Source organism: Rousettus aegyptiacus, unplaced genomic scaffold (genome assembly GCF_014176215.1).
Source record: "Rousettus aegyptiacus isolate mRouAeg1 unplaced genomic scaffold, mRouAeg1.p scaffold_m13_p_4, whole genome shotgun sequence".
In the NCBI taxonomy this organism is placed as follows: domain Eukaryota; kingdom Metazoa; phylum Chordata; class Mammalia; order Chiroptera; family Pteropodidae; genus Rousettus; species Rousettus aegyptiacus.
The window spans coordinates 129,450,480-129,470,835 of NW_023416307.1; the positions used below are offsets into that span (position 1 = coordinate 129,450,480).

The 20,356-nt window shown below is 45.4% G+C and overlaps 1 protein-coding gene and 1 long non-coding RNA gene across 2 annotated transcripts in view; one reads left to right on the forward strand and one right to left on the reverse strand.

Annotated features, from left to right (window-relative positions):
- The window catches only part of SLCO2A1 (solute carrier organic anion transporter family member 2A1), a 77,026-nt gene that overhangs the window by 8,797 nt on the left and 47,873 nt on the right, over window positions 1–20,356 (forward strand). The gene's annotated exons all lie outside the window — the stretch shown is intronic.
- Window positions 6,076–15,312, reverse strand: LOC118601632. The gene is made up of 3 exons (XR_004950409.1): window positions 15,300–15,312; window positions 9,738–9,739; window positions 6,076–6,180 (listed from the first exon to the last, which is right to left on the reverse strand). It is a non-coding gene; the product is annotated as an uncharacterized LOC118601632 (long non-coding RNA).

A 20,356-nucleotide genomic window follows, 5' to 3' on the forward strand; every position in this document is an offset into this window, starting at 1 on the left:
TGCCTTCATTGCTCAGCATGATTTTCACAGTATTTTAAACTTTTCATTATATAGAATCTATATGATTGATGATAAAAACTGAGCTGCGGAAAGATGGTGCTTCCTGGCTTATAGAATTATTGAATTTCAGAATTAAAACTGACATGAAAGTTCATCTACTCAAAGAAGCAGGAATTCTTTTATGGCGATGTCCTTGCCTCTGCTCACATAGCCCTAGTGATTAGGAACTCACCACCTATCAGGGAATGCCCAGAAACAGATTTTTAGCAAGTGCCTGCTATGCTAGGCTGAAATCTGTCTCTGCCTTTCACGGGTATCCCTCAGAGTGAAGCTAGTAGTACCTCCTCTTCTGGTCACTCTCTTCACCGTTTTAGTAGAAAGCAATCTTCCCTCTCTCACAAATCCTTCTAACTCCAGGGTTGAAACAGAAAGTCAGGTGACCTGAGCCACCTTGCTCTAAAGCCTGAACGAGGCTCTGAAGGTGGGTGTTGCTGAGCCGGGTGTGTGGTCCCTGACTCCTACTGTCCTGAATCGCAAAGGTTTCCTTGCTGGTTCCGGTCACCACGAGGAGCTTGGTCATCATAAGGAGGCCTCAGGCTTTGTGGAGGGTGGCAAGCCCAACATTTCTTGGAACAAGCAGAGACTTTCCCATGATGACGACACCCACCTATCAGTCCCTGCAAGTTTGTTATGCCCTCACGGGCTCCAAGGCCTGTTCCCACCCCATCTTCCTCCGTTTTCATCCACAGCTCTCACTTTTTCCTGACTTTGGCAGTTTTCATGGAGTATCCATGCCAAGCCTGAAAGAGCCCTGTACAGGTCCACCCACCAGCCTCTAGCTGGATGATGTCTCTCTGAAGGAAGTAGACAAGGACTCACCGGGGACCACATTCCTTGACTTTGTCACCAGAGGACTCAATAGAGACTCTTACAGAGGGCATCTGACCTAATGCGAGTGGGAACTGTGGATTCCAGTGTGTACTTCAGGGCTTCACCCCACACATCCTCCTCAAGACTGGTGGGGACAAATCAGTGCAGTACCAGCCTTGTCCGCCAGGCCACCTTTACCCCTGGACTTTCTCACTGACTTGGAAAGTGAGCCTACAGGGTCTTGTGGTTATCTATTTCATTAGCAAATAGCCCTTGCTGTCAGGAGTCTGTCCTTACGGGCTCACTGCAGCTCAAGCCTTCTTCTTAATACTCAGTGTCCCAGGAAAGCATGCATGGGTCAACTGAATTAACATGGAAATATAACATATAAATATACAAAATTAACAGGGAGTGGGGACAGGTGTGCCTTAAAGTCACAAATATTGAGAAGTCCCACCATTAGCACGAACACATGTTTAGCAGCAATTATGGTTTTCTGAGTTATCACTATAAAGGTGGATACATGTTATTAGGACACATATATATGATAAAATATATGAGGACATATGGATATTTAGTTGTGAATGCAAATGCATTGAAGGGCACCCATTATGTACCAAATTTAGTGAAATAATAAGCGGACAAGGTTAGGTCCTTTTAGAAATGCTACCTGACTAAACCCTACCTCCTGGGCTACGAGGTACATATTGTCCACACTTTATAGTGGAGGAAATCGGAAAGCGGCTTGTGGAAATTGCCACATTTCACAGTGACACAGCTGGGATTTGGGGACTCTGTCTTAAGTCTCCTCTGCGGCTACTCCCTGCAACCCACCACAAGCCCCCACCAGCTGAGCCAGCACTTTGCTGCTTTATTTCTTCATACTGACAGACGCAGGCAGGGCTGCCTACTTGTAGTTATTGTTTCATTTTGCCAAGCCAGATTCGACCATGGTGGCCTGAAAATCTTTGTTCCTCAGTTTTCTTCTCTTGCTGTTTGTTCATTCACCTATGGTTGTAAGGCTGGGCCAATACTCCAGCTATACAGCACATAAGCATTTAGACCAGGGACGAGGTATGGGGTGAAGGCATCAATCAAGTGGCTTAGAAGTACTTCCTGAAAGAATGAATGGAAACTTGGTCAGTTGAACAACTTTTTTTTCATATGATTCATCTGCTCAGAAACTCGTAAGGAGGAAGTGATTTGTATGTCTAGCACCTGGAGAGTCAATAAATAAATCATGGGACATCCATCGATCCTATAATGTTAAATAGATGAGATAGGATAGACAACCACATGTAGAGATCATTCAAATTTTTAGAAGCCACAAGAAGGCTTCAAGAGGGTATACGTAAGCAGAGAAATTTTTCTATATTGGAAGCCTATAAATGGTTTTGTTTTTCTTCTTTATGACATTCTGTGTTTTCCATTTTTCTACCATAAACATGTCTTTTATTTATAATTAGAAAAAAACTACCAATTAAAAAGCTCAGAAGTCTGCGGTGACCCCCTTCCTCCTTTGCAGGGTACAGTGAGATATCTCGTTGTGGTATACGAAATGTGATGTAAAGTGGGAAGTGGTTGATCTCCGGGTTACTGAGGATGGACCAAGGATGCAGCCAGGATGGCAGCCAGGGGGCTGGGGTTGTCTGGAAGGACCATTCCTGCAGTGCCCATCACCGTTTCCACTTGTGAGTCTTAAAGCTCTCTCGTGATGGAGGGAAAGCCAGATAACAATACTTTTAACTCTGAAACAGAGAGGTAATACTATGGAATATTTTCTTTTCCGGAAGCGTGAAAGGTGTTTGTGTCCAGGAAGCCCTATCTGCTCCTCTGGTGTTCACTCCCAGGGGTTGGCTCAGAGCTTGGGAATCCAGCCCTGAAGGTTGGCCAAACATCTTCGGGAAGCGAGTGTATGTGATTGGCTCCATGCCATGGAAGAAGAGTGGGCCTGATGGGGAGGTAGTGAGGACAGAGGCTGGGACAGGATCTGCTAAGTGCTGCCTGGGGTCTGGTCCTGAGCCTGGAGTTTTGCACCTGGGAGGATTGGGGACATTCCTGGGTGGACTTTCATCCAGTCATTTTGTGAGCCTTGATTGACTACCCACTGTTTGCGAGTGTTGTAAATAGCAGGGGTTTTACAACTCTGAGTCCAGGAATGGTGTCAGAATGTCTACATGAGACATATTCATTCATTCATTCATTCATTCATTCATGTGACATGCAATTATTAATCATATACCCATTAACAGTTGGAGATACAATAATGAATGAAACAAAGTGGGCTATGCCCTCCTGAGAGATATGAACAGTGGGCAGATGCACAAATGTACAAAGATTCGAGGGAAAAGAACTGGGTTTTATAAAGTTTTAGAGACAGAATTGGATTCTGCATAGTGCATATGGGTCCGTGGACTCTAAATTCTAACAAGTCACTCTCATACTTCTGACATATAACCTTGGCATGGAGAACACAACTGTGAATCAGTCAAGGTCTAGATCTTCTGAAGGTTATGGTTAATTGGGATAAGAGTGAATTATGGTTTCCATCAGCGTGACAGGTTCACATAACATGGAACCCTCCTACTGTGAATACTGAAGGATGCTGCATAAAATAGAACACAACCAAATATTTAAATACATGTCTGAGCTTGTAGGAAAGAAAGTGAAATCTCCAAGTGCAAGAGATGAAAATGAGTTGAACACCAAAACACTGAGTATACCAGCTGACCCTGTAGCAGAGGTCAAGGGGGGAAAGGTGTGGGGTGTGTGATTATATCAGTAAAGAAACACTGAAGAAACTCCTAATGGAGATTAGGTATTAATATTCACACAGATACCAAAGATGACATGGGACGTTAGCCCTCAGACTCATGCACAAAGCTGGACCCCTTCGTGAGAGGGAACTAATAAAACTCTGCCTACCACCTAGGAACAGCAAAGAAGCCTATTTTTAACATAATTCCTCTGAAAATCAAAATCCCAAGTCTGCCATATGGAATTGGCAACAGAATGTGTACTATCCACATGATATGGTAATCTCTAAGCAAATAAATGAGAATAAAATGGTTTCTAGGCTACCAATAACTCTTTTCCATCTGGTAGACACAAAGGTAAAACCACTTTGAGGGATAATTCCACAACCCAGACTAATCGGAATCCCCAAGAAAAGACAATGCCTGTGGAGGAGGAGCTTACAACGAAAAGCAACCCAAGGGAACAATCCACCACAAGTGGCACGCAGCAGGTATATCATGAGGAAGATTATCGCCTCAAGAGTTTGAGATAATAGAATGTTCTGAAAGATGACAGATAGACAAAAATAATAATGACTTATGGAGGGCAGAAAAGATGGTAGTACAAAAACATACACCAATAATATGAAAAATTAGAAGGGAAATTGGAGTTAAAATCTTAAGTCCTTGGTTTGTTTGAGAGGAGAGTGGAAGAATTCATTAACTTTAGTCTTCATTAAGTCGATTATGTATGTGAAAATGCACAGTTAATCATTTAGAGAAAAGATACTGACTGCATACCTTCCAAAGCAGAAAAGGATAAAAAGTAGAAACCTAATTAAATCGATAGAAGGCTGGAAAAGAGAAAATAAAAGGCAAAAAACACATAAAAGATATCATGGTAAATATATAAAAAATAAGTAGATATAAACCTACATCAGAAATTACAACACATAAAAATGGACTACTCTCACCATTTCAAAGCTAGAGAATCTCAGACTGGATAAAGACTGACGAGGAGAGAGAGAGAGAGAGAGAGAGAAAGAGAGAGAGAGAGCACGAGAAGGAGAGAGATTGAATCTAGTTGCAAGCTTTTTAAAAGAAAAGATTGAAAATCAAAGGACAAAAGAAGATATATCAGGAAAATGCCCACTAAAGAAAGAAGATTGATCTATTTTAATAACAGAGAAGAATGTTTAAGGCAAAAAAAAAAAAAAAGATTATGAGATGTTTGCAATGTCTAAAACTGACTAAGGACTATTACCTAGGATATATGAGGATCTCCTGATAATCAACAAGAAAAAGGTGAGACACACAATAGAAAAATATGTAAAGGTTTGGGCAGGGGGACTGGAGTTGGGCTCTGTCTGCTCTCTCTACTTTTCTCTGAATGTCACTGTCATTATCTTCCATTGCAAACTTCTGTCTTCTTCATGGCTGAATCATGGTCAGCAACCAGCATACCTGCTGCCCTTCATTACTTCCAACGTGAAAAAATCTTGGGGCAGGAGTCTGATTGGCTCAGCTGGGTCACGTGCCCCTTCCTGAGGCAGGGCAGGGTGCTCTGACTGGGGCCTTCTCCTGGAACCATGTGGTCTTCTGGGGGTCCTTCTCTAAAACAAGAAGAGCACTGTTCTTAGGAGGAGAGCTGAGCAGACAAAACAATTGAGACTTTCTATGGAGAGAAAAAGAACAGGCTCAAGGAGGCACCAAAAAGGAGGAGGTGTGGTCCTACGGAGGAAAAAGGAGCTGTTGAATGATGATGGCATTAGTAGTGGGGAGGAAGGAAAGGACTGATATAAATCAGGGTTTGTATTAGTTTCCTATTGCTGCTATAACAAATCGTTATGCATTTTGTGGCTTAAATCAACATAAATTTACTACCTTATAGTTTTGAAGGACAGAAGACGTAAAATCAAGGTATTGGTAGGGCTGTGTGCTCTTTTGGGAGGTGAGAATTCTACCACTGAACCACCAATGCTTTCCCTATGGCTGTGCTCCTTTGGGATGCTTTAGTGTAGAATTTGTTTCTTTGCCTTTTTTAGTTTCTAAAGACCACCTACATTCCTTGGCTCATGGACCCTTCCTCCATCTTCGAAGTCAGCAGCTTAGCATCTTGAAATCTACTTATTTCATCTTTTTTCTGACTCTGACTCTCCTGCCTTCCTCTCATAAGGACCCCTGTGCTTGTATTGGGCCCTCCCAAATAATCCCGGATAATCTCCCTATTCTAGGGCCTTAAAAATATCTGCAAAGTCTTTTTTCCACATAAGGCAACATAGTCACAGGTTCTGAGTATTGGGACATGAACATTGGGGAGGCCATTATTTTGTCTACTTCAGAGTTCAGTCAAACCAGAGACAATAGAAGATACACCTCCTCACACATAGGTATATGCATATTGTGCGTGTGTCCGTGTGTAGTTATACACACGATTTATTCTAATGAATTGGCTCATACAATTGTGGGGGCTGGATAAGCAAATCCAAATTTCATAGGGCAGAAAGTCAGGAAAAGATTACAGGCATGGGTCAAATGGAAAAATCCTCTCGCGCGCGCTCTCTCTCTCTCTCTCCTGCTTTTAAGTCCTTCTGGCTGATTGAATCTGACCCTCCCAGAGTTCCCAAGATAATCTTCCTTATTAAGTCAACTTATTATATATTTTGATCATACCTGCAGACTCCTTCCACAGCAACACTTAGGTGAATCTTTGACTGAATAATTGGGAATGGTAACCTAGCCAAATTGACGCATCAGAAAACACTGTCCCAGGGTTAAGGTCAGTGACATTCAGGACAAGTATGGGACAAAATCTGGCAGAAGAAGGTGGAAAGTTCCAAAAGAGGTGAGCACCACTGGGCAGTAGGCAATTTCCAAAGTGGGGCTGCAGAGCTTAGAGGGGGTTTTTCGAAGGCACTGAGGCGGGGGCAGCGGGTTGGGAAGGTGTGTTTAGAGGCGAGCTTCTGCAGAGAGGCCTGGAATAGGGTGTTCCATCCCTTCCTTCTCACAGTTTGAAAATCCCGTGGTCAGGGCCTGCTTTCCTCCTCTACACAGCTCAGATGCCCAGCAAATCACCAGCTTCTAGGTGCCCCTTCCTTATGTTGCTTACCAGTATCTGTTGTGTGACCTACTCCTGAGGTCACAGGCCCCTAGGCTCTGCAGACATGAATTGACAGTGGTTAGAAAGGTGGGTGAGCTCATGTCTGCTGCTCCTAGGGCTGCAGCTGGTAGGTGGTGAGTATTTGTTTAGCTCATCCTTCCCCATCTAAAGCTGCTTATTGATGATTTCACTCCGGAATCTTAAACCCTGCAGGTAGAAACAGCTGCCAAAACAAGCCAGGTGTGGATGATGAAACCACGCCCCCTTGCACTTACCTTCAGGAGCTCTAGGTGAGGGGTGTTTGAAGGAGTTGGAAGGTGGATGGAAGTACACAGCCAGAACTAGTTGTGGGATCCTCTGGCCCACCCCAGTGCATCCAGACCCTCACTGTGTGAGGTGACCTTGTACCCAGAAGGGCAGATGGCCAAGGAGAGGGCAGAGAAATCGAGGGATTGTCACAGTTTTACCCTATTCCTTTGTAATGGATTTGCACACAGAGGTTGGACCTTGTCTCCAGAAAAGAGATGTCTGGAAGGAGAGATTAGGTTAGAGTTTAGGAGGACCTATTTGAGCCTAAGGTGGTGGTTCCCAAAGTGTGTTCCCCATACCAGCAGCATCAGCATCATAAGGGAGCTTGTTAGAAATGCAGGTTCTTGGGCCCCATCCCAGAGCTACTGAGTCCAGATCTGGAGATGGAGCCCGGCATGCTGCTTCAACAAGTCTTCTAAGTACTTCTGATGCCCTGAAGTTTGAGAACCAATGCTCTGATGCAAGACATATATCAGGACAATGATTCACATGCAGAGGTCACTGAAGTGATTGTGATATCCTCGTTCCCAAGATATTTATTGAAGTTGAGAAATAATCGTATTAAACTGAAATGGTTCGCAGGGAATGGGAATCACTAATGTGGAGCTATAAATGATGGAGGAACTTCGGGGAGCATCCTAGATTGGCCAGCGAAGGCTTCCCAGAGCTTCCTGCTGCACGTGACCCAGGCCAGGCCACAGGCTGTGAACCTCAGGCCCTGAGAAATACCTCTGGGCCAGGAGACAGGAGGATGGGGAGGGTGCAGAAGTCAGAGCCTTCTTGCCAGGAGGAGCTCTGTGGGCCACATGTTGGAATTTGGAGACTCTCCAGGGGTCCTGCTGTGCTAGGGCGAGTTCCATTTAAGTTGCCTTTTTTCCCCAGGTAGTTTGGTGATGGGAATTGTTCTCAGAGGTTGAGGTCAGGGCTGTTCTAACTACTGATATTTATAGCTTAAAGTTCAATACTGTAGGTATAAACAGGGAATTTGAGAAGCTGGCTTGCTTTTCCCTTTGCTCCCACTCCTGCCTCATTTCCTGTGTTTAGACTGGACACCTCATGACACCTCGAATGACCCCTCCCTCCTAGCAATGGTGGAGATGACTATGCCCCCCCCACCCCGTCACTCCCTGGGGTCCTGGGCCATAAGGGTGGGAGGGAGTGCCAGAGGGTGTGGGTACGAGGGAAGGATGTCCCTAGTACATCCTTATACAGTTGCTTTTATCTAAACATGGCTTTCTGATGTGTAAGAGACTAGCTTGCCTTGCTTGACTTCCTGCCTTGACCTCTCATGTAACAGTGTCCTTTCCTCTCACACACCAGCCTGGGACCTGAAGAAACATTTCCAAGACAGGCTTTGGGCATTTTCAGCAGTGCTGACTGAAGCCCCCTCTCCTCTCTCTGCCTGAAGACTGGATTTCACTGAGTTTCTTTACCTTTTCCTATGTAGTCCCTGCAACTGTTCCTGCCTCTTCTCTCCTTCCTGCTGATCTGAGGAGTGGAGGGGGCAGGAAGGCAGACAGAGGGGAAGGGAGAGGGACCACCTTGGGAGACACAAAGGAAAGTCAAAGATATGAAGCCTCAGAAGGCATGGCCCTTTGTTCAGAAAAGTCCAGAAATAAATTGAAATGATGGGGATAGTAAAGATGGAATAGAGGCTCTTTGAGGCAAAGATGCCTCAGGCCATGTGCTGCCCAGGGATGATCACAGAAGACCAAGCAAATAGCCTGAATACCTGCATCCTGATGCACCTTCAGTGATAAGGCTGTTTGCCCTGGAGAAGGAGCAGGATGAGGTCCATGGGAAGACGCTTACCAAACTAAAGACTAGACAAAACACTCGACTTGGACCAAATCTTGTATATTGTTAGAGATCAAACAGCCTTCAGATCCTTCATCTTTTAAGTCAGAGGCAGACATCTCAGAGAGCGTTGTCAAAGTCCCATTTGTCCTCCTGATTCTTGTGCAAATTTAGCAAGTGAAATTCTGTCGGGGCATTCCTGGGACTCCATTTCATGCACACCCCCCAAGATGATGACTTGCATTTGCATGGAGTCTCAGAAGGCAGGGAGCCTCTGGCCTCAGCAAGCAGAAACAAAAAGGATCAGAGGTAATGGGACAAGACATCTTCCCACAGCTGAAGTCTTGCTCAAGGAGTGTCAACACTGCATGAAGCCCAAGGGGGATTTATTCCCAGACCTCAAGTGCAGCTACTGAGTCACCATTTTAATTGAGGATTGGTCCTTGGAGCCCATGTGGTCCAAAAGGGACCTTATTCTTTCTTCCTGGGCATGGGGTTGAACAGTCGTGAGGCTCTCTTTCCCTACAGGCACCCGCTGGCTATCCCGAAACCCAGGATGGCTCCCTAGGTGTCCACTCGGTCTTCCCCAACCCGCAGGCTAACTTTGCTTCCCACCACTCATCCTGCCCCCCCTGTCTTTTGAGTTCCTTGCTTCCCTTTCCTTGGTCTGCAGATGCTCACTCACCATCCCCCACCCCTCCTTAGTCATCAAGTCACTGCCTGCCCCGAGCTTCTGTCCAGCTGATGTCTCCTGGTCCACTGCCACCACCTGGCTAGAGGCTTCTGCCTTGTTCCAAAAATGTGCATTGACCTCTCTGCTCTATCTCTCACATTGTTTCAGGGAAACCTTGCTAAAAATGTTTGACATGCATTATCTCTGCTCAGAAATCTTGAGCGATGGATGGAGAGAGATAACATTCTGTGACTCCTCTTCGTTGACATGATTTTCTCCTTTCACCTAACCAGAACTTTCTCAGACTGTTCCTGACCCCTAATCATGCTTGTGTTTTTCCTCTCTTCTTCATCTTGTCTCCTGGGCCTCAGATGACCCCTTTTTTTCTCTACACTTTCCGACATTCTCCTCATCCTCAAAACCCTAGCTCCTTCCTTCCTTCCTCCAGGGATCTCTTCCTCGCCCACTTATATTCTTAGTGCCTCTGGCACCATTACTCGTATTGCTCCCCTGGCATCTGCCTTGCTGCCTTGAGGGTAGTTGCTGCTGTTATGTGTCCACACCTCATCTTATTACTACACTGCCTCCAGAGGGGTCTAGCCCAGTTTGGCCCTTGGTCTCCCCTAGAATGTGCTTGCCCCATAATGATATTCAATAAATATTTGCTTATCACATTATTTAAAATGTTTCCTCTGGGCAAAATTAGCAATAATGCACTCCCCCCCCCTACACACCCACGACATACACAGAGCCCCCGGTAAAATCTCAAAGTCGTCAGGCCAAGGGAATTGTAAACTCTGTCTGCACCTGTGCCAGAGGGAGGCGTCATTTCAGCTGTCACAGGAGACATAGCACCCAGTGAAGGAGAAGTCTTGAGTTGCGTGTGTTTCGAACTAAGTGAGCTCTTTGGGAGTGGATGCCGCGTATAACCACGACTGCCCTAGAATCACAAGTGTGATGGCGTTAGAGAGAGAAACCTCCAGGTTCCCGCAGGAGTATGTCGGCAGGGGGAGTAGTCTAAATAAGGGACTGGGAAGGCTCCTGAGGACGTGAAGTTCAAACAGAGCTTGACAAGGGAGTCAGAGCTAGGCTGGTGAGGAGGCGAGGGAGGGGTGGGAGGGTGTTCTAGGCAGAGAGCAGCATCACAAGGGGTCGGAACCTGGATGAAGAGGCATGTGTTCGAGGAATAGATACAAGTTCAATGGGACTCTGGTGCTGCTGCTGCCTCCCCGCGTCAGTCCGGCAAGGTAAGGAGGCCTCTTCTAATAAGGTGTGCATGCTGGCAGGCACAAGTTTAGAGTAAATCTGGGAAAGGAAAAGTCTGAAAAAGTGAATCAGTCTAGCGCTCTGTCCTCTGTAAGGTCTAGAAAAATCAGTGAGCAGACAGTCTGTGACCTGTGGAGAAATGCCTGCAGACTGACTCTCCGATACTTGTGAGAATTCTCCAAGAAAGCAGGGCATTCTACTTGATAGCAATGACAGCATTGTAGGGAAGGAGGGGAAACAATTTTAACTCATGGAGAGAAGGGAGGCCCCCTCTGTTTCACATGGGCTTCCTGTAACTATTTGGATCACACACAGGAGAGGCCCATGTGTTTGGGGAAAATTCTCTTAAAACATGAGCAGTCAGGACCCTTCGGCTGTGGCCAAAAGTCAGAAGAGCCTGGGAATGAGAAAGGGGACACCCAAGGTCAGAAGTGGAGCCCAAAGGCAAGACGAGGATGGGAGTAGAAGAGAGACAGGAGGTAGGCGACTAGCACAGGAGGCCTTGGCTGTCACAGTGTTTGTCCACAGTGGACAATAAATGAGTAATAAAGGAATTAAGGAAATAGCTGGGTGAATAAAGCAACCCACTTCCTCAGTCACCTGGAGAGCAGGTGAGAGCAGACTCTCCCTAGAGCTGGAGGAGGAAATGTGGTGGGTCCAGGAAACGTGAAACAGGTTTCTGGTAGAAACAGCCAAAGACATCTGGGCCAGAGGGATTGGATTCTATCACTGAGAGGTCGAGGACCGAGGAGATCACAGAGCATGTTCCCTGTGCTTCTAATTATTGCCAGAAATCTTCGGCTTGTAGACACATCACTCCATTCTCTGCCTCCATTATCCTGTGTTTCTCTGTATCCAGAGTTTCTTGATGTGACCTGACCTTAACTTGATTATATCTGCAAAGACCCTATTTCCAAATAATGTCACATTCACAGATATTAGCAGTTTGGGCTTCAACATATCTTTTTGGAGGACACAAATCAACTGATAATACCCAGCACGCAGACTGGGGACAGTGTAGGTGGTAGAGAATGTGCTTGGCATTTTGCTTTGAGTTTCAGAGACAGAGGGAAGAGCGTGGAGATGGGCATGAGATCATCATGAGGACCATGACAAAGAGTGCTGAGAGACCACCTAAAAGTGGAGGCCTAGGGGGCATGGTAGGGACAGATGTCTCCGTTTCCCTGCCCAGAGTGATCCACAGACTGCGTAATCCTTTGGGTCCATATCCTTGGTATTTTGACTGCCATCAGTCAGTGGGGAAACTGAAAGGTCCAGTTTACATGACCCTCCTGCAATCTATAGGAGATCAAGTGCTGGAATCTGGAATTGTGCTCATAGCTTAGCACTTAAGGACATTTTGTTCTCTTGAGGTATCTAATGAAAGATAGAGATTTAGATGTTGGACAAAGAGCCTTTTCCTCCTGCTGTCTTTCCACCTTCCACCAGGAAAACGGAGAGGGGGAATGAACACAGAAACATGCCCTATGCGGGGGACATCTGCTCTGTTGCAGGTTGGACATTTTTTTTTTTTTCTCCTGAACATCTTACCCTGGCCGCCAAGGGCCTGCTCCACATGGGACCGAGTGTTTAGAGGACTGCCATACCATTTTGGAATGATAAGATCTTGGGAGGGAGTAAGGACAGCTTGTGGTTTTGAATCCTGGGTCCCTCCACAGGCAAGAGAATGCCAAGGTGACCGGGACAGTGTGTGAGAATGTTCTCATGCGGGAAAATGGTTCTCCGCCAGTGACAAGCCTGGTATAGAGGATTCCCACCTCTGCAATCATGTATGATAAGGACGGCAGGCTGAACCACCTGTCTATTGCATGTATGTGCAACTCTAGAGTGCTGTAGCCTCAGGAGGGTCTCTAAAATCAGAGCAGTGAAAGGGGAGAGTGCTGACGATAAGCAGAGCCCAGCATCATGGCTAGGGTCAAGATCAACAGGCGTCCACACACGTCCATACCTTGGCCTCTCATGGTAGACAGGCTGCTCACCCTCCTTTCAAACGTCGGCTGTTTTTGACTCTAGTGCAGGTTCTCAAAGCTTGATTCTCAGCCCTCCACTGTGGCATAGAGCGAACCGGGCGTGCTGTGATTTCTCAAGAATACAGCAGCCTCTGAGGCGGGCAGTGAGATGGTCTTCCCGGAGCTGCTGCTGCTGAGGCCAAGCTGGTAGAATGTGGATATAGGCCGCCTGGGCCAGGGGCTTTCCTGGGCAAGGCCTCCTTCCTTGTCCTGCCAGGACACCCATCTGTTCCCTCCTTTGTCTCCTCACTGGTGGCCCTAGGGGAATACCCAGACACCCTCCCCCCTCACTGCCTATTCTCTTTTCTGCTAACATCCAGGCAAGACCGAGATCTAAAATGGGTCCAGGGTTTCATTTCTCCAGACGGGGATGTTTGGGAACTCTGATGGGGAGCTGAGCCCGGGCATGATTCTGACAAAAGCGAAAAAAATTTACAAGGCTTTGCTAAGTAATTTACTAGCCTCCAGAACTTTTGGGGGGAGAGTAAGGGATACAATAGAGGGGAAAAATACCTATTTCTACAAGGACTTCGCAATCCATTTTGTTAATTTCGCATCCGCGTACTTATGGATGCCTAAGTAACCAGTGGTGTCGTCCACTGAGATTTATTCTTTCCCCCTGATTTGCTCATCATCAAATATTTCCAGCTGATCGCCTCTTCCTGTAAAGTAGCAGCAGCGATTCTGTGGTCATTTCCCTCCTCCACCTGCTGGCTCACTAAACAGGTGCGCGCTGAATGCGAAGATTGCCACAGGGCCTGATCACTCAAGCTGGTTGTAATTGCAGGCTGGGCTCAGTGCCCTCAGTGGACAATGGCGAATGTGTGACAGGAGGGACATTCTTTGCCTCCAGAAAGATAAGTTATGTAGAAGCTAACCAAGGGAGGGGGTGGAAGTGAAAAGCCCCGGACAGAGAGGACGGCCCCACCCCCAAAGGCACCGAGGCAACATACCATCTCACAGGGCCGTGAACTTTCCATTCAGCTACTCATTTCAACTGCTTATTACCAGAGATGAATGTAGGTAGCTTAATACCTGAGAAGAGGCCATTGGGTGGGGAGCTTAGCCAGAGGCAAAGTGGATGGGGCTGGAACAGGAGGGCCCTCGAGGTGGAGGTGGCGCTACTTTGCTTGATTTTCATCAGAGGTGGTGGGAGTGTCCTGGAGGCTTTTTAACAGGGTCATGATAGGATCTGGTCTCCATTTTCAGAAGATGGCAGTGATGTACTACTACATGGTTGTATTTCTATAAAGTAGGAAACAGACAAACTAACCTATGAAGCTAAAAGTCATTACCCTGCAGGGGTGGTGACTGAGAAGGGCACTAGGAAGCTTCTGGGAAGCTGGGGATGTCCTATTCTGGATCTGGATACTAATCTTTTAGACATACCTAGCTTGTGAAATTTTATCAAGCTGTACCCTTATGACTTGTACCTTTTTTGTTTGAATGTTATACTAAAATAAAATTTCTTAAAAGATTACTCTGGCTGTTGGTTAAAGAATAGATTGGAAGGAGGAAGGAGTGGGCTTAGGAAAAAGGCAGGAACCTGTGACGGTGGCCAGGTGGGATCTGATGGCAACCTGGGCTGTAGGGGGCAGCACTGGAGATGGAGAGCATGGGGAGGATGCCGGGCTCGGCCTGGAGGTCGAAGCGCCAGGGCAAGAGCTGGAATTGAGAGGAGGAGACGGTGCAGGGCAAAGATAATGGTTTGGGACAGGAATTTCAGATACTGATCAGGAGTCAAAGTTGAAATGTGTGGGATGCAGTTTACTGCAAGGCCTGGGGTTGAGAAGAGACGTCAGCTCTCTGGCTAGAGACTGCTGGCTTCCGCATGCCCCCGCGGGTGGATGAGTAGGACACCCGGGGCAAGCGTGTGTAGAGAGACAGGCAAAAGGGCTTAGGACAGATCCAGATACCATCCACATCTGGTAGGCAGACAGAAAATGTTTCCTCTTCCCCAAGGATTTCTAAGAAGGAGCAGTCGGAGGGAGCAAAAACACCGGGATGGGAAGTGACATCGCAAACGGTGAGGGGGAAATCGAGAGCATCAGCGCTGCAGAACTCAGGTAAAGCAATCATTGGTGAGCCCGTCGACTGGGCAGTTAGGTAGCTAGCCATCTTGGTGCAAACAATTTTCGTGACGCCTGCCCTGGCTCTCACAAGATAGGACAGCTCGGTGGAGCAGAATGATGGCGTTGTTTGACGTCAGTTGGCTGCTACCATTTACCCGCTGTGTAATATGAGACAGTTTTGTAAGCTTCCTCGAAGTTTCCTCACCCGTAAACAAAAGGAATCATACCTACTTCTCAAGGTGGTATAAGGATTAACTTTATGCAACAAATAATTATTGAACATTTTATCATGTGCCAGTCAGTCAGTTGCAGAAGGCACAGGGTGGCCAAGACTGACAAATGGGAAGACAGAAATTAGTAACTAAATAAACAAACAAGATGATGTGAAGAAAATACAACAGCCCTTCAGTGCTTCTCTGTGGCCATTAGCCAGCCTTCTTTCTCTACTTTCTCTCTCTCTGAGAGTCTAGCTTCCCTTCTTTGAGGGCAGGAAGGAGAGGACTTAATCTTCAAATCCATCAGGAGGGCGAGGGAAAATATTAACATCCCATCTCGTTACTGCAAAGAATTGGAAGAATATAAAATAGGCGAAGTTTCCATATTAATACAGTCCGAATGTTCTTTTCCTGCCATAAATGGATTCAAAGCAGTTTCTCTAATGGATACTTTTTACAACCTAACAAATTACTCTGTGCCAACTTCCAAAAAAGACACGCGGCACTTATTTTGTTCCATGAAGGAAAGCTTTTCTGATTTCAAAAAAAGAAATGACTTTGGGGATTTCTGAAGAAGAATTTGGACACATGTTTACATAAATGTCAATGATAATTTTGGTTCAAAGTTTTTCTTTTTCTGGGAAACCTTGAGCACCATGCTTCTAGCTAATCAGATAAATTTGTCTAGATTTTGTGTGCTCATGTTTCAGCTCGTCCAGAATTTTTTTTTTTAAATCTGTTATTTCTAAAGCCCAGACTGCAGATCCTGGTCACCTCAGACAGTCTGTCACCCTTTGCTCTTTCACTTCATCTTTCCTCACAAATGTCACCAGGTCAATCCAGACATCTGCCTCCTCCATCTCTAGGGCTGAGCTTCAGACACGCACCACTAGGAAGAAAACAAAACAAATTGAAAACAACCACAACCAAAAGTGTCTGAGCATTACTAGTGTTAGGAGCTAGAAAAGCTCATCTACTTTCTTTTACATGCCCTGTATCCCTTCGAACAAGGATACCGCAGTGGAAATCCACGTGTTTCTTTAGAGGTGGTTCTGATCTTTATACTTCTAAGGGTCCCCAGGATTCTATCTTATCAAAGGCCTTTTTTTTTTTTTCTAACTCATAATAATACCAAATACAAATGCACAAAATAACATAAACTACAGAATATTGTAGATTGAGACTTCGAGTGGCTATTTTAATTGTTCTTACATAGAGGTCTTCAGGTGAAGTTTTATCTGTGCTGAGTGGACTAACTAAGAATGGCTGAAAGATCCTTGTCTAATCCAGGTTCTTTGGGATCTGGCTCAGAGAAAGAGAGACACCTTGGCTGGGACCTCCCCAGGCCATGGAAGGGTGGGAGAGCGTTGACGTCAGCCTGGTGCTCCTCTGTGCCTGCTGTGGTTTCCTCTGGCCTCCTGTCCTCCACTGAGGCTCCAGCTCTCCTTGAAGCAGCTCTCACAGGCCACAGAAAACGCTCTTTCTTGGTCGTATGAGGAGAACTCTGACAGACAGCAAGGTCACTTTGTAAACAGTAGAGGCCAACAAGCAGGTGCTGGAGAGAACAGTAATACTGGGCAGTAGAGAACTGTTAAGGGTCTCTCTCATTCAGCTGACTTCTCCTCCCAGTTCCCACTCCGCAGCCTGGCTTCTTCCCTCTTAAGGAACAAGGAAGCTGTGATGGAAGTCTATGTTTTTCTTTTTAGTGTTTTGATTTTTATGCTTCCAAAGCCCCCAGGACCCTGTCTTATTAAAGGCTTTTTTCTAGTACATAATAATATAAAGATACCTTTTATTATTGCTGCTAAGAATACCACCAACTTTGACCCTAGGCTGGCTATTTTGAATCTCTGAACTTTTATCTTGTTCAGGCATTCTTCCTGCATGAGAACATATTTGATTTCCTGAATCACTTCTTAAAAGGGGCATTCCCCTTTGGGGCCACCTGGCCATGGTTTGGATCCAAAGCCACACCCTGCAGAGGGTACGAGACGGGTAAGCTGGCCCACTAGCTGAAGTAATTCCAAGACACATCTGAGTCTTTGCTTTGCTTCTTTCTTCTCCCATCAGAACATAGCAAAAGGATCCCCTTCTCCCTTCCAGCTCTGAGAGTCCTCTCAGGTGGGCCTCAAAGGAGCCGGTCCAGGCACCTGCCTCCCCTTTCAGATGTTTGCATCTCTGAGGCCACTGGAAAACAGCCAGATATCACCCTTTCTGAGTTCTCTTCTTTGCCTCAATGTATTAAGGCCTCCTGAGGCCCAAGCCTCACCTCCTGGTTCTCTGTTTGGTAAACTGCTACCCAGGACTGTGAGTGGGCTATGAAGGTAGAGACACTGAAAAACAGAAGTATAAGTGGAGATGGGGAGACACCGGCAGCCAGCACCGTTCTCTGATCACGTGCCTTCTGTTGGAGACATGCCAGCTGTTAGCTAGGACCAGGGTCTCAAGGTCTGGGTGGCTCTTACCAAATGCTATTCTTGCAAAGTGTATCGCAACACAGTACTTCACAGACACAGTTGTAAACTGGATGAGTGTGACAGGAACCCAACTTGATAAGTGTAGCCAACTACAAAGAAAAAATCAACAGTAATTACCCAAATAGTATATATAAACAATGGCTTAACCTCCCTTTGGAGAAACAGAGCTTTGGGTATGAATCCCATGCCTCATTTACTTGCTACAAGTAAAAAAAACTACTCAGTGGCAGCCATGTCTCATTCTTGACTAGAATACCCCAAGCAGTGAACCCCTTGAGTTCAGTAACACAAGCACTTTGGGAGATTCTAGTCAAACCAAAACGTGTTCTGAAAATCACATTTCAGAACTTCTTGCCGGCATCCCTATGTTACCAGTGCTGTGGGTTCTTGCGCTCTCCCAGGATGGAAATCAAGAGATCGCCAGATGCCAACATAGGCAAAGAGAAAGTTTTCTCAAGCTTGCGCATAAGGAAACCAATACCATGGGAAGTAGAAAACGGGCAGTTCTCTGATAGAAGCTGGGGCAGGGTTTTAAAAAAGTGCTAAGCAGGAAGAGAGCTATGTCTAGGCGTGCAGAGGCGGAGGTTTCTTGGCACTTGCACGGTGCGACTACATGCTTTTTCATGTGTCACATGCCCCATAAGCATGTTAAATTTCCACCTTTGGGCGTGCTCTTTAGCATTATAATGAAAAAAGCTCACACAGAGGTACTTCTGAGCCTGACTACACATGTGGAGCCAAGGGGGAAAGACTCTCAGCCCTTGTAAGTGGGTCCAAGGTTAGCGATTCCGGGGTCCCTAATATGATTGGTTTCCCTAGGGTGGGTGTTTTGGGGGGAACTTATCTAACCTAGCAGCTGGCTTCTATCTGTTCAACCCAATTGACTCAACAGCAAGAATTTGCCTTCTTGTCTTACCTATAACCATGATTAGATGCCTCAGATCATAGTTCCAATGTTTAGTTTGGAAAAGAGGGTCATGCACATGTAGAGTAAAGGAAGCCAGGTCCAGGCTGCACTTTGACCCTTTCTCATTCGTCCTGAGCTGTGAGGCTGTCCCTCCTTGTCCTCGTGGTTTTCCCTTCATGGTATTTCTGAAGCATGGCTGGGGTCTGGGGCCCCATTCTGAATCTTCACGTGGCATCTCAGTATCTTTTTAGCTTTTCTTAGCTCTTTGGCACAGGTGGAAAAACATTTCTCTTTATTAGAAAAAAGGATCTTCATAACCACTCCAATTTCCCTGCTTCCTTCCTTCCTGAACTTCCTCTTCATGTTCCTGAGGATTAGAGAAAGAATGGAACTATAGCATGAGCATCTGAAGATCAAGAACTTCCTGCCCACCACACCCTGCAAGAATGTTGTTCCCTGGTATTAGCTTTCTCTTCGAGGTTCCTTCTATGAGATGTTCCTGAAGACATGGGTAGTTGTAACACACACACACACACACCTTAGTTGTTTATATTAGCCCATGCGTGCGCGCGCACACACACACACACACACACCTCTTGATCTTTATCTAGGTTTTGACCCTTTCAAAATGAGCCCATTGAATAAATAAATTTATTCCAATGACATCATCAATGCTCATAATACCAAAAAAAATACAAAAAGAAAACCATGAAATTCCTTTAAAGCTTCGGAAGATTATTTTGAATACTTTATGTTTGCAAAATCTTTTTTTAATTAATTTTTTTCCTTAGGTTGACTTTATTGAGATATAGTTTACACGTAATAAAGTACACAGATTTTAAACGACTGATGAGTTTTGACAGATGTATACACCACAATCAAAATATAAAATATTTCTACTACCCCAGAAAGTCCCTTCCTACATAAATGCAAAATTTTAACCTTTGAGTTCGAGTTTAGAAATATCCAAAAATGATCTGAGCCAAGTAAATAAACGGAGCAAGCCAGCTCACAAAAGCCGTTTTGTGTGCCTTGTAATTTTATGGCTTTCCTTCCCAAACCACTACTTTGATGGAGATATATTCCGGAGCACGGGTTCCCCAGTTGGGTATTTAAAGACACATTCATTCACCTGACAATGATTGAGCCCTGATAATGGACCAGTCAACAGGGATGTGGTGTCCTGAAAAACACATCATCTTTCCTCCATGACATCAGCATTCTTGTGGGGGGAGATGTCAGTAAGTGAGAAATCAAATGCAACTTTAGCATGCAGTAGTACGTTGAAAAAGAAAAGAAGTAGAATGAGGAGGTAAAAAATGATGGTGTGCTATTTTAAAGAAGATAATACAGCCCCTGTAAAAAAATGTATGTGTGTATGTATATATGTATCTTTGTTTTCTTGTTCTTTCTTCCTCACAAGACTCAGATTCTACCATAAGCTGCTTTCAAAAAGGGACATGGTATCCCTCCCTAAAGTATATTTTGCAAAATACTAGTACCTGTTAAATAAAACTTTTTATAAGTGTAGGTATTAGGGGATGTTCCATGGTTAAAGAAGTATGCAGAAATTTGGGTAAAACAAAATTTGGGTTAAACAAAATGAAGGTTTATTATGATATTATTATTATCTTAGAACCTTATTATGCTGATGTGAAGTATAAATATTCACAAGGGAAGATTATACTATGCCATTTTCCAAACTTTTTTCTCCTGGGAATCCTTTCAACTTGGGCATCTTGAGCCTATGGTGTTCTGTGTAACACACTGTGGGGACTTCTCTTCTAGAGTTCTCATGCCACAGGGGAATTGAAAGCAACCTTTCTAGGTTCAGTGACTTGGGCAAGAGGAGAGAGCGGAGGGAGCCTCAGCTTAATAAATATCCCTCAGTATGTGGGTACCAAG